Source organism: Mustelus asterias, chromosome 4 (assembly GCF_964213995.1).
Source record: "Mustelus asterias chromosome 4, sMusAst1.hap1.1, whole genome shotgun sequence".
Lineage (NCBI taxonomy): Eukaryota > Metazoa > Chordata > Chondrichthyes > Carcharhiniformes > Triakidae > Mustelus > Mustelus asterias.
In genome coordinates this window covers 124,630,537-124,645,285 of record NC_135804.1, presented here as the reverse complement: position 1 = coordinate 124,645,285, position 14,749 = coordinate 124,630,537, and the positions used below count along the sequence as shown (strand labels likewise).

Below are 14,749 nucleotides of genomic sequence, written 5' to 3'. Positions count from 1 at the left end.
ATGCATTGGAGGTGGTTTAGAGGAGGTTTACTCGATTGACACTTGGAGTGAGTGAGTTGTCTTGTGAGGAACGATAGGACAGATTGAGCTTGTTTCCACCGATGTTTAGAAGAGTGAGGGGTGACTTGATTGAAGTATATAAGATCCTGAACGGTTTTGACGAGGTGGACATTGAAAAGATGTTTCCTCTTGTGGGTGAGTCCAGAACTAGGGGGCGCCGTTTTAAAATTAGGTGTCACCTTTTATGACAGAGATGAGGAGGATGTTTCTGTCTCAGGGCTTTGTGCGACTTTGGAGCTCTCTGCCTCATGAGGGGGTGGAAGTGGGATCATTGAATATTTTTACGGTGGTGGTAAATAGATTCTTGTTAGTCAAAGGTTATTGGGGAGTGGATGGGGAATGTAGAACTTAAAGCAAACAGATCAGCCATAATCTTATCAAATAGCATAACATGTTTGAGGGCCTGAATGGCCTTCTTCGACTCCTATCTTGTCTGTTTGTATCAATCAGAAAAAAATATAACCAGGAAGGGTAAACTTTTCACTGGGGATTGATAAGTCTCCCCACTTGGCTCGATGTAGTCTAAGCTAATGTCCCAATTAAGAGGATGATTTCATCTCGATAAGCTGTTTGAAGCTTACCAGCATGCTGAATACATAAAAGAAAAATATAATTTGCAACTATGTTGCACCTTTTATCACCTCATCATCTCACAGTCAATGCGCGACCTTGGTAGCGATGTCACCGTTGTAATGTAGGAAACGTGGGAACAAATTTGCAGAGCAGGGCCTCACCAACAACAGTGAGATAAGAGACCAGGTAACCTGTTTAATTGATGTTAGTCATGATGTGGAGATGCCGGCGTTGGACTGGGGTAAACACAGTAAGAAGTTTAACAACACCCAGGTTAAAGTCCAACAGATTTATTTGGTAGCAAAAGCCCACACAAGCTTTCAGAGCTCCAAGCCCCTTCTTCAGGTGAGTGGGATTTCAGTTCACAAACAGGGCATATAAAGACACAGACTCAATTTACAGAATAATGGTTGGAATGCGAATACTTACAACTAATCAAGTCTTTAAGATACAAACAACGTGAGTGGAGAGAGCATCAAGACAGGCTAAAAAGATATGTATTGTTTCCAGACAGGACAGCTAGTGAAACTCTGCAGGTCCAGGCAGACTGTGGGGATTAAAAATAGTGTGACATGAACCCAATATCCCGGTTGAGGCTGTCCTCATGTGTGCGGAACATGGCTATCAGTTTCTGCTCAGCGACTCTGCGCCGTCGTGTGTCGTGAAGGCCGCCTTGGAGAACGCTTACCCGAATATCAGAGGCCGAATGCCCGTGGCCGCTGAAGTGCTCCCCCACAGGAAGAGAACAGTCTTGCCTGGTGATTGTCGAGCGGTGTTCATTCATCCGTTGTCGCAGCGTCTGCATGGTTTCCCCAATGTACCATGCCTCGGGACATCCTTTCCTGCAGCATATCAGGTAGACAACGTTGGCCGAGTTGCAAGAGTATGTACCGTGTACCTGGTGGATGGTGTTTTCACGTGAGATGATGGCATCTGTGTCGATGATCCGGCACGTCTTGCAGAGGTTGCTGTGGCAGGGTTGTGTGGTGTCGTGGTCACTGTTCTCCTGAAGGCTGGGTAGTTTGCTGTGGACAATGGTCTGTTTGAGGTTGTGCGGTTGTTTGAAGGCAAGAATTGGGGGTGTGGGGATGGCCTTGGCGAGATGTTCGTCTTCATCAATGACACGTTGAAGGCTCCGGAGGAGATGCCGTAGCTTCTCCGCTCCGGGGAAGTACTGGACGATGAAGGGTACTCTGTCCACCGTGTCCCGTGTTTGTCTTCTGAGGAGGTCGGTGCGGTTTTTCGCTGTGGCACGTCGGAACTGTTGATCGATGAGTCAAGCACTATATCCTGTTCTTATGAGGGCATCTTTCAGCGTCTGGAGGTGTCTGTTGCGATCCTCCTCATCTGAGCAGATCCTGTGTATACGGAGGGCTTGTCCGTAGGGGATGGCTTCTTTAACGTATTTAGGGTGGAAGCTGGAGAAGTGGAGCATCGTGAGGTTATCCGTGGGCTTTCAGTACAGTGAGGTGCTGAGGTGACTGTCCTTAATGGATAGCCAAGTTCCGCACACATGAGGACGGCCTCAACCGGGATATTGGGTTCATGTCACACTATTTGTAATCCCCACAGCCTACCTGGACCTGTAGAGTTTCACTAGCTGTCCTGTCTGGAGACAATACACATCTTTTTAGCCTGTCTTGATGCTCTCTCCACTCACGTTGTTTGTATCTTAAAGACTTGATTAGCTGTAAGTATTCGCATTCCAACCATTATTCATGTAAATTGAGTCTGTGTCTTTATATGCCCTGTTTGTGAACAGAATTCCCACTCACCTGAAGAAGGGGCTTGGAGCTCCGAAAGCTTGTGTGGCTTTTGCTACCAAATAACCCTGTTGGACTTTAACCTGGTGTTGTTAAACTTCTTACTTAATTGATGTTAGTTCAGGGATAACTAAAGCTGAATTTAAATATCCTAGCTGCCAGGTGGGATTTGAACTCATGCTCCCTGACCCGGGCCTGTAGTTTACTACAGTGAGATAACCGCTTTGCCACTAATTTTACAGCTAACTGCCAATGAAATTATTAAAGTGTTTTAGTTCTGCAATTATTTTTTCTGTTAGATGCTGACATCTATGCATTCTATGTTTAGTTTCATTGGGTTGATATTAATCCTTGGTCATATGACTAAAAAAAAGCGACCAGCGATTTTCATTTAACTGAAATTGTGGACAATATTTGTTATATAAATTGCATACAGTGTTTCATATCCATGGCAGATACACACAGAATGAATGACTATATATTTTGGCTACATACTTATCAGCAGGAAACACACTGTTCATTCCCTCAGTACTGCAATTCATTCAATTATACACAAAATTCCTTTACACAGTTCCAAGAAAATGCAGTGCATGAGGAAGCCAGATCACTTTGGTGTGGCCAATTAAATGAGTAGTTCAATATGAGATCATTTCAGTTTGCATGAACTTGCCTCTGTACTTTTGATCAACATAATGTACTTAAATTTGTTTGTGGTTTTGCTTGACAGTTGAGCCGAATTTCACAAAGAAAATTACATCCCATAGATGTGTTGACTTGACTATCTCCTTATCAAGTCATCCTGTAAGTATATGTTTTGCTTTTAAAAGGATGTTGAAATTCCCTTATTCATTTCCTTGGATACCTATTTCCAAGAAATGTTGCATAAACAGAACAGATCATTTTCTAAAGAGTACACCCTTAGCTATTTCAGCCAGATCACCACCAACGTGAATGCAAATGTATTGCTTGACTTTACACATCTCCCACCCTCCCCGTCACCCATCCATCTTCAATTTTGGCAGATGCCCAAAGGGTGGGAAACAAAATAAGTTCTCACCCTCGAGCACAGATGGGGAGGGATAGCAGGGAAGGGCCTCAATTGGAAGGCCTCACCAGATTGGAGATGCCCTCCCCTCAGGCACTTGCAGCCTACCCTCTGAATTGCTCCCCTGGTGAACCCCAGGGCATCTCCCCCCTCCCAAACCCACCCAGGAGCTCTGGCATTTACCAGAATTATAGTCCCAAGATTTGGGGTGGAATTTTCTCATCCTGCCCACCACGGGAATCATAGCAAAGGCCCATTGACCTCGGATGGGATTTTCCGGTCTTGGGGTGAGCGCGGCCGGAAAATCCCGCCCTTAGTCTCAGGCACAGAGCTGCAATACCTCCTCCGGCCACTGCTGCGCTGTGCCTGGATGGCCCAGAGAGCTGTTGGCCATTCAGATTGGCTGACAGCTCTCCTTATTGCTATAATCTCCTCCAGCCCTACACCCTCCCAGGTATCTGCACTCCTCCTATTCTAGCTTCTTGCTCATTCCTGAATTCCTTCAGTCTTTTGCTGGTTGTGCATTCAGCTGCCTCAGCCCTGCGCTCAGCAATTTCCTCCCTAAACTCCTCTACCTCTCTCTCTCTCTTTCTCTGTCTCCTCCTTTAAGCCATTCAAATTTCAACCACGGTAGAAATTGAAATTGAAATTCAATAAAAAAGCTGGAATTAAAAGTCTAATGATGACCAGGAAACCATTGTCGATTGTCGTAAAAACCCATCTGGTTCACTAAGATCCTTCAGGGAAGGAAATCTGCCATCCTCACCCTGTCTGGCCTGAATGTGACTTCAGACCCAGAGCAATGTGGTTGACTCTCAATTGCCTTCTGGAATAGCCTAGCAAGCCATTCAGTTCAAGGGACGAGCAACAAATGCTGGCCCAGCCAGCGATGTCCACATCCCATGAACGAATATAAAAAGCGCCTCAAAGCCTGCCTCTTTGACCAAGCTTTTGGCCCTCTGTCTTTATATCATCTTAAGTGGCTCAGTGTCAAATTTTGTTTGATATTGCTCCAGTGAAGCATCACAGAACATTTTACTCTGTTAAAGGTGTAGTAAAAATTTAATTTGCTGTTGGCTGTTATTATTGTTGTAAAAGTCATCCCTCATTGCCCTTTAGGTAGGGAGCTCCCGGCCTTTGGCCCAGTGATCATCGGCAATAAATGTTAAAATCAGAATAGTGTGTGACCAAAGAAAAATTGGAAATGATGGTGTTCCCATGCACCAAATGCCCTTGTCCTTCTAGGTGCTGGTGGTTAAGATTTGGAATGCACTGCCGATGAAGCCTTGGTGAGTTGCTGCAGTGTATCTTGGAGATAGTGCACACATCAGCATGGCAGGGTAGTGCAAGCAGTGGACATTTAATCTGGTGGGTAAGGTACTCATCAAGCACATTGCTTTGTATGAGATGGCATTGAGCTTGGCCTTGGGCGCATCAAGGTGGATACCCCATTGTCACCACAAATGGATGTGCTTTCTTGCCAAATGTATGTAAACTCCTTCTATTTCTAAGGCCCAGATTTTTCAGTTGTAGCGATGGTAAAAACATTAGCATTTGCTACTATTACTCCTCTGATACTGACAACAACTTCTGGAGTCTGAACATGCGCAGTTAGGTGAGGAAATCCAAAAGTTGCTTTCAATGACACTCTAGAGAATGTGATATTGAGCCCCACACAGACTACAATCATTGGGAAGTTGTTGCATTGATGAGAACTTTGTCTCTTTCTTTTATTCCTACTATAAAGCACTTAAATAAGCACTTGAATGAAGTGTAATTGGGTTTTTAACAATGTACAAAGTTCATAATTACTGCTAACCAGCCTTGTTGGTAGTGAAAGAATAATTTTAGGATTCAGGGTACTATGTCATCAAATCATAGAACTCCTGCAGTGCAGAAGGAAACCATTTGGCCCATCGAGTCTGCACCAACTTTCTGACAGAGGATCCCACCTAGGCCCCTTTCCTGTAACCCCATGTAATTTACACATCTTGGAACGCTAAGGGGTAATTTAGAATGGCCAATCTACCTAACCTGCACATCTTTGAACTGTGGGAGGAAACCAGAGCACCCAGAGGAAACCCCACGCAGATATGGGGAGAACGTACAAACTCCTCACAGTCACCCAAGGCCAGAATTGAACCCTGGCGCCATGAGGCAGCAGTGCTCTCCACTATGCCACCATGCCAGCCTGCTATGCCATGTGAAGAGCAGAAGTAGCTCCATTTTCCAGGTCAACATTGTTCCTTTAACCAAGACTCTTGGACTAGATTGACTGGCCTTTGCTCCTGTTGCTTTTTGTGAATACAAAATATCTGCTGCATATGTCTGTATGACAATAGTCACTGAATTTCAACGTAATACAGTTCTATCTTGTTTTCTTTGGCCTTTTATTTTCATCATGATACCTCTGGGATGAAAACCACATTTGCCTAAAGAAACAAAATCAATGTGTTTGATATTCAACAACTCAGGAAGCAAGAGATGTAATTGTTACAGATGTGTCCGGGAGACAGTAATACGCAAATTACATTCATGTTCAACTTACTTGTTCACTGATTTCACTGGAGACTGTCACAACGTGATGACAATTAGATTATTTCAGCAGCTATTAGCTGAACAGTAGTCTATTTCCACCATCTGATTTGGAGTGTCATCCTTACATTTCCAGGAAAACTGAAGTAGAAATTGACCAGGCTTCTGAGATATTACCTTGGAGACAGTTACCAGGCGACTCAACCATTATCTAGGGCATCCTGTGCATGTTTGGCAGAACGATGCAATTTGGAGATATGGGTAGATTTTGATTTCCTTTGTTAACCAGCTGTACTTCAAATAAACTGGAGCACCCAGTTTACGTCACTTTGCCTTACTGGACCAGTTCAGAAAGGGAGAGACAGACAGGGAGGAAGCTCTGTGAGTGGGTTAGTAAAAGAAAAAACAATTTAAAGTTAGTCAGTGAGCTGGGTGAGCGTGTAAACTTGGGTATGCATCATGGGGTGTTTAATTAGCAGTTAAAGCTTTTGTATCTTTCTTTCAATGATATGCTTGTAAATTTTATAAATTAAAAACTAGTGAACGAGAGACAGTTATGTACAGATTTATAGGAAAGCAAACTTTCCTGTAAATAAGTGTAAAATGCAAGTGTGTCAGGAAAATAGAGAAAGATTGTAGAACCCTACACTGCAGAGGAGTCTGGGTGTCCTTGTACATGAATCACAAAAAGCTGGTATGCAGGTACACCAAGTGATTAGGAAGGCAAAGAAATGTTGCCATTCGTTGCAAGAAATTGGAATATAAAGTAGGGATGTTTTGCTACAGTTGGTGAGATTACATCAATCCCACATTTTTAGCAGCTTCAATTCAAGTTCTGCAAAAATTGGATTCATCGTTTAACTACAAAGCTGTGACTCCAAAACAACACTCACTATACTCTTCTCCTGTCCATTCCCCCCTCACAAACTCACAAACTCTTCTTCCCCGTGTTTCCCCAACCCCATCACAAACTCTTCCTCCCCGTGTATCCTCAACTCCATCACAAACTACCCCTCCTGCAAGTCTGCAACCCTGACTAATCCCCTCACACACTCTTCTCCCCCCCCCCACCCTCACACTCTTCCCCAATTCCCCCATCCCTTCCCATTCTTACAATCTCACTTCCTTGCACGCCGTAAAGGCAACCCCCTGCCTCACTCAGCATCTCCTTGTGGCTAAGACTGGACTTAGGGCCTTGAGCCTCGCTGTTGCTGGCCTACCCTCAGCCCTGGGTCAAGTCATAAAAACGGTAAAACGTCAACAACCTCTGCCTCAGTGTTCACCCCAGTCCAACGCCGGCATCTCCACATCATGAGTCCCTCCTCGCCCAGTCTCCTCTTTTCATTCCTCATGTGCAAACTTCAGGTTAATCATTCATATGGTTCGGACCAGTGTTTTCCTGTTCTTTCAGACACACCAATTGGAGTCTGATTTCCCTGCATTGCCTACTGATAGGCTCAACAAATACAAATGAGCCTATCAGCAAATGCAGAGTAATCAATCTCTAATTGGATGGTCAGTATACTGGCTGGTATTCCCCTCCCTGCCCATTGATCAAGTTTCTTATGTTTCATTGTAAATCAGTCTATGCACCACTATTACCTGTGGGTATGTCCTGAAGGCATATTCAAATCAGGACAAATTCAATCTGGCCAACTACAGCCCTGATGTGGAGATGCTGGCGTTGGACTGGGGTAAGCACAGTAAGAAGTCTCACAACCCCAGGTTAAAGTCCAACAGGTTTATTTGGCAGCATAAGCTTTCGGAGCACTGCCCCTTAATCAAGTGAGTCTGATGAAGGGGCAGTGCTCCGAAAGCTTGTGCTGCCAAATAAACCTGTTGGACTTTAATCTGGCGTTGTGAGACTTCTTACTGCAATTACATCCCACTAGCTTCTTCCAATCATCAGCAAAGTGATGGAATGTGTTGGTGTTATCAAGTGGCACCAAGGATCTGCTCAGCGACACTCAGTTTGGACCATTTAGCTCCAGATATCATTGACCATGGTCGAAACATGGATAAAATGACTGCATTCCAGAGGTAAGATGGGAGTGACTGTCCTTGACATCAAGGCAGCATTTGACCAAGTGTGGTATCATGGAGCCTTTGTAAAATTGAAACAATGGCAATCAGAAAAGCTTCCACTGGTTAGAGAGGAACCTATATCATACCTATATCATAGGGCGGCACGGTAGCACAGTGGTTAGCACTGCTGCTTCACAGCTCCAGGGTCCCGGGTTCGATTCCCGGCTCGGGTCACTGTCTGTGTGGAGTTTGCACATTCTCCTCGTGTCTGCGTGGGTTTCCTCCGGGTGCTCCGGTTTCCTCCCACAGTCCAAAGATGTGCGGGTTAGGTTGATTGGCCAGGTTAACAAATTGCCCCTTAGAGTTCTGGGATGTGTAGGTTAGAGGGATTAGCGGGTAAAATATGTGGGGGTAGGGCCTGGGTGGGATTGTGGTCGGTGCAGACTCGATGGGCCGAATGGCCTCCTTCTGCACTGTAGGGTTTCTATGATTTCTATGATTTCTATGATACCTAGCATCAAGGAAAATGACTGTGATTATTGGCGGCCACTCATCTTCTAGGCCTAACTATCTTCAGCTGCCTAATCAATGACCTGCCTGTTCTATTTGGTGTAACACGGTGGCACAGTGGTTAACACTACTGCCCCACAATGCCAGGGACCCGGGTTTGATTCCTGGTTTGGGTCGCTGTCTGTGCAGAGGCTGCACATTCTCCCCGTGTCTGCGTGGTTTTCCTCCGAGTGCTCCGGTTTCCTCCCACAGTCTGAAAGACATACTGATTAGGTGCATTGACCATGGTAAATTCTCCCTCAATGTACCCAAACAGGCGCCAGAGTGTGGCGACTAGGGGATTTTCACAGTAAGCTCATTACAGTGTTAATGTAAGCCTACTTGTGACACTAATAAATAAAATAAACTTTAAACTACTCTGCCATTTTCAACTGTGTGCCACTTTGTTCTGCAAGAGATAGGGATAAATGTTATTGGCCCTCAACTTCCTGGCTGTCCATCAGTGGACTTACGGGTACCCTAGTGTTGTACTGATGAATTCCTCTTGGATAAGAGTTTACGCAGCAATTGTCCCGAAGCACTCGCTTCCCCTGGACAATCATGGTCTGCTGGCAACCATCTGACAAAGTGATTTCAATCACTAACTTTGGATGGTTCTGTCAGGACTATGCTAATTGTTGCTTAGAAAAAGTTAGAAGAAACAAAACCTCTTCTAATTTCTGTGTAACTATTTTAAATAACCAGACTGAGCCCCACACAGGTCACTCACACTCGAACCCACAGAGAACCCCACCCATGATAAATCACCCTCTCCTCACCACTCCCAAACTCCTCATGGGTTCATGCCACCTCTAACCCCACCTGCATAGGACTACACCCCCCTCCACCCAATCCGTGAGCCTGACTCTCAACCCTGACCCAACACAACCCTCTGACCTGACTGGAACCCCGACACTCCAACCTGAACCTCCCTCCAACACAAACCCTCCAATCTGATTTGAACTCTTACATGACTTCTCCCCCACTCCATCCTGGTGTCTGGCCCCCCCTCAGCATTCTATCTCAGCATCCCAGACTGCTAACCCCGACCTCTGATTCCCCATCCATGACCTCCAACCCCTCACTGACTTCTGATCCCTCCAATCTCTGAGCCTTCTATCCCCAAACCTCCTAACTTCCGGCTCCCAGCCCCGAAGACCTCTGATCCCTCCCCTCCCCCCACTTCCAGTATAGATGAGTCGTGAGTGCCAGGGCTGATGGGTGAGTGATGGGGGCATGGTGAATTGAGAAGTGTGTGAGACTCATTGTGTGGCAGTTAGGAGATCTCATGTGAATATACATTCACTGACCTTGAGCACCATGTGATCTTATGGCATTGCAGCCAGATTCTTGCATCCAAAGTTGAGACGTTGACCTCTTTAACCTCCCTTTTGAAATTGGCACTTGAGGGCTTTCTGGTCCCCACTGAACTAGGACATTGTTCCTTTAAGGAAAGCAGCTGGTTGTACCAGGTGATCAGCAACAATGTTACCAGGGTCTCCTACTGGGTACAAAGGCCACAGGAAACTTGACTAAACATGAGATCATCCAAAACACTGCTGCCCGTGCCTTAACACCTCACGTGTTTGGTGACTTAGTTAACTCCCAGTTCAAGCAACGTCCTGATTTTAAAATTTGCATTCTTCTTTTCAAATCCTTCCTTGATTTTGTCCTTCCCGATTTGTGGAATTGCCTCCAACCCCACAATTCTCTGAGATATCTGTGCTCCTCTAATTCCAGCCTCTTGTGCATTTCCAATCACAACCTCTTTACCATTGGCGGCTTTGGATTCAGTTACCTGGGTCCCAAGTTCTGAAATACCAACCCTGCATCTCTCTGCCTCTCTATCTCCCTGTTCCCTTAAGAAACCTCTTCCAACCTAAGTCGTTGGCCAAAGGTTTGGTCATTTAGCCTAATATCTCTTTACGTGGTTCAGTGTCAAACTTTGTTTTATCATTCCCCTGTGAAGTATCTTGGGACCTATGTTCTCTTTAAGATGCGAGTGTGCACAGCGGGCAGCTATTCAGAGTGCCCTGCACATTATGAAAGATTGCGCAAAGCAGTGAACTCAAGCAGTGGAAGGGTAAAGCTGGATTCCAAATGGCAGAGCTCAAACCTCTGGAGAGAGAAGCAGAGGGAGAGAGAGAGAGAGAGCAGGAAATGCTAGTATGCTCGGAGGAACTTCCGAGTATAGGAGGGCTCTGACTGGTGGAAAAACATGAGGGTAGAAAAGTGTAGCTTTGATTGGAGAAGCAGCAAGGTTTAACAGAGGGAGGAGCAGGTATATCCTGAAGGTTGGAAAGTGAGGGGCCACCTGAGGTCTCAGAACCTACCACCACAGAGTGTCCGTGGGGAATTCCAGGCTGACAGGTCAAGGGTTGCTGGGCGGAGAAGTGACTCTGGAAAAAACCCTGAGCAGGAAGGCCAGGCTGGAACCGAATGCAAGTGATGGGACCCATGATTCAGAAGTGTTCAGATCAGCCTATTCCTGTCTCTGTACCGCTTACAGATGGGGAATTTGGCTGACTTTCCTCCTCTCTATTCTATAAGTTTTCCCAACTAATGTCAGTGGCCGAGATCAGAAAATTCAGCCCAGACTGGTGACATCAGTGGAACTTTGCAGGTCCGCTTCTGTTGTGTAACTGTCACAGTTGGACGCTTTTATTTGAGGGAGTTCAGCTTATTTTCTTTTCAGAAAAACTAATGGCTTTATCCAACTTCAGGCTGTGCACAATGAACCCCACAGAAACAATAAAATCCAGAAGATACATTTGTGTTCCTTTCAGATGTTGTTCCAGCTCTCTCAGGCATTGCAGTACAGAATCAAATGGCTGCCAGAAAACGCTATTTATTTACTTGTTACTTCTTATGCCTACAACCAAAGACAACAAGGTGAATTAAGTAAGATTTGCCTGGTTGACTGAGATATTTTCTTTTCTTGGTGTATATACTTTTATTTTGTTTTCTTTTATGGATGTGGGTGTTGGTGGGGGTGGGGGAGGTGGCTACAGGGGTGGGGTGGAGGGGAAGGTAAACTTTATTCCATCATTTCAATTTGGTAATAAGGGGCATCCTTCTCCCCCATTGCAGATAACCATTAAACATCAGGCACAATACACAACCACCCTTCAGCAAAAACAATGCATTACTCAACATGAGAAGCTGAAATATGAATGGCATTAGGAATATTACAGTAAGAAGTCTCACAACACCAGGTTAAAGCCCAACAGGTTTATTTGGTCGTAAATGCCACTAGCTTTCAGAGCGCTGCTCCTTCGTCAGGTGAGTGGGAGATCTGTTCACAAACAGCAAACAGGGCATATGCCAGGGTAAAGCCAGCATTTACCACCTGTCATTAACTGTCCTTGAGAAGGTGATGGTGCAGCAAATGAATAGATTGTTGGACCAAAGGAAGTTAAGTGTCAACTACATTGCTGTGTGTCTTGAGTCACACATAGGTTAGACCAGGTAATATGTTCTATATAAGTTTTTTGTTTCTACAGGTGCAGCACATCAGCACACCACCTTGATATTGGTACACAGAACAAACTTCATTCCACAAGTAGGTGGAAAAAATTGGAAGGAACATTGCTTGGGACATTTCATTACATCAACGGCGCTATATGAGTTGTTGTTGAACAGGAGGGCAGAGAAATAGTACTGGAGTTGTTTGGGCTGTTGATATAATCATGTAGATGAGGTGGGCACACAACAATTGCGTGGTTCTGACAAATCACAATCCCCAGGCGCAAAAACCAGAGCACCCCAATTTTTAGCCCCAGGAATGAGCAGATTTCATTGTTCCTGCGTTCCGATGATGCAGAGATACTGAAGGAAGCCCAAAAACAATTTACATGCACGAAACCAGAAATTAAGCGAGCAGGGAAAAACAAACGGGATCTGCTGAGAAATCACTTATTAGAGCACATTAAAATAACAAAGAGTTTTGGTAGATTAAATTCGAGATGTTTCCACCAGCGAGGAAGTCCAAGTCTATGGGTGATAAATATAAGATGGATCCAATAAAGGATTCAGGAGAAATTATTTTTTCCCAGAGAGTGGTTAGAATGTGGAACTTTCTACCAAATGGAGTAGTTGAGACAAATAACAAGGAGCCATTTAAATTAGGAAATTAGATGAATGCTTGAGAGGAAAAAGAATAGAAGGATATGTTGATGGGGTGAGATGAAGTGGAATGGGAGGAGGCTCATTTGAAATCTAAAATTGCAGAATGGATGTGTACATGAATTGAAATTGAAAGGGTGGCACGCTGGCACAGTGGTTAGCACTGCTGCCTCACAGCACCAGGGACCAGGGTTCGATTCCCGGCTCGGGTCACTGTCTGTGTGGAGATTGCACGTTCTCCTCGTGTCTGAGTGGGTTTCCTCTGGGTGCTCCAGTTTCCTCCCACAGTCTGAAAGGCGTGCTGATTAGGTGCGTCGGCCATGCTAAATTCTCCCTCAGTGTGCCTGAACAGGCGCCGGAGTGTGGCGACTAGGGGATTTTCATAGTAACTTCATTGCAGTGTTAATGTAAGCCTATCTGTGACTAATAAACTTTACTTTAAAATAAAAATGAATTAGATTAAATGGCTTATTTTTGCACTATAAATACTATATAATTCAAATATTAATGAAGTATGTATTTGTAGTTGTAAAGTTTTTGATATGCATGTTTTCACAAAACATCTTCCAAATTATAGGAATTATACTTCCTCTGGTTTTCTAAGATTTCTTTATCAGAGTTTCCATTTTCCTGTTGCTAAATCCCAGAGTCCCTTGTCATCATTGTTTCCATTGTTTGTCTTGCTGGGAGGGGCCACCAGCTCATTTTGTTGATTGACTCCCCTGATTGGTATGTTCTACTTGGCTCCTTAGATCTGTTAAATGCTTCCAGACTTTCAAACTAGATATTACAGTAACCAATTTTAAATAAGAAAATACCTTTGGGCATCTCTGGCACCACTGCATTTCTTGCCCATCTCTTGTTGGCCTTGAGAAGGTTGATGGTGAGTCATCTTTTTGGATTGTTGTCTCTGTGTTAAAGTGCTCCTAAAATGCTGGAGTTTTATGAGTTTTATTTGATTTATTATTGTCACATGTATTGGGATACAGTGAAAAGTATTGTTTCTTGCGGGCTATACAGACAAAGCATATCGTTCATAGAGTACATAGGGGAGAAGGAAAAGAGAGGGTGCAGAATTTAATGTTACAGTCATTGATAGGGCGTAGAGAACGATCAGCTTAATATATGGTAGTTCCATTCAAAAGTCTAATGGCGGCAGGGAAGAAGCTGTTCTTGAGTCGGTTGGCATGTGATCTCAGACTTTTGTATCTTTTTTCTGACAGAATAAGGTGGAAGAGAGTATGTCCAGAGTGCGTAGGTTCCTTGATTATGCCGGCTCCTTTTCAAAAGTGTAGACAGAGTCAATGGATGGAAGGCTGGTTTGCTTGATGGACTGGGTTACGTTCACAACATTTTGACCCCTGTGACAACTAGGGTACAGTGATATATTTCCAATTCCTGTTAGTGTGCAAATTGAAGAGGAACTTGGATGTGATCATCTTCCTGTGCATCTGCTCCTAATTGTCCTTCTTTGTGATGGAGGTCACAGGTTCAGGAGGTGGTGCCAAAGCAGCCTTGTGAAGTTGCACAGGTCATCCTGTAGACAGTGCACAATGTTAGTGGATGAAATAAAAATAGAAAATGCGAAGAATGTTCAGCAGGTCAGGCAGCACCTGTAGAGAGAGAAACAGAGTTAATGGCTGGAACTCTGCCACCTCGCCCACCACGGAATCGACGTGGGTGAGGGTCTGACAACGGAAATCTCCGTTGATCTCGGGCGAGAATTTCTGGTCTCCCCGAGCGAGGCCGTAAAATCCCACCCAATGTTTCAGGTCAGTAACCTTCCATCAGAACCTGGAGGAATAAGAATCTCATGGAAAAGTCAATGTCAAAGTCATGTGAGGTAATCGCCAAATAAATCTTCACCTGCCTTCAAAGTATCTCCATAGCGATTAGGATGTGCTCTTGGTGAACCCTGTGTGAAGCAATTTACCAGTTCAGTAAGTAGATTAAAAACAACCTTGTCATTTGTCCTGCACCTTTTGCTATGTTACAGAGGATTGATTGTAGTGGTGATTGTGGGAAAGTCAAAAGCATTAATTACAATGGAGCATTGAAATTAGAACCTTCTTTC

At 44.6% G+C, this 14,749-nt stretch overlaps 1 protein-coding gene across 3 annotated transcripts in view; it reads left to right on the top strand.

The window, feature by feature from the left end:
* Positions 1 to 3,078: 3,078 nt before the first annotated feature.
* LOC144492972 (chloride intracellular channel protein 2-like) overlaps positions 3,079 to 14,749 on the top strand; it is a 50,434-nt gene continuing 38,763 nt past the window's right edge. For 2 of the 3 annotated variants that reach the window (XR_013497657.1, XM_078211701.1), the window contains exon 1: positions 13,429 to 13,558. The gene's annotated coding sequence lies outside the window, so the exon portion shown is untranslated. Of the gene's footprint in view, positions 3,198 to 13,428; positions 13,559 to 14,749 lie in introns of those variants that run through there. The other variant, XM_078211702.1, reaches the window with a different exon arrangement.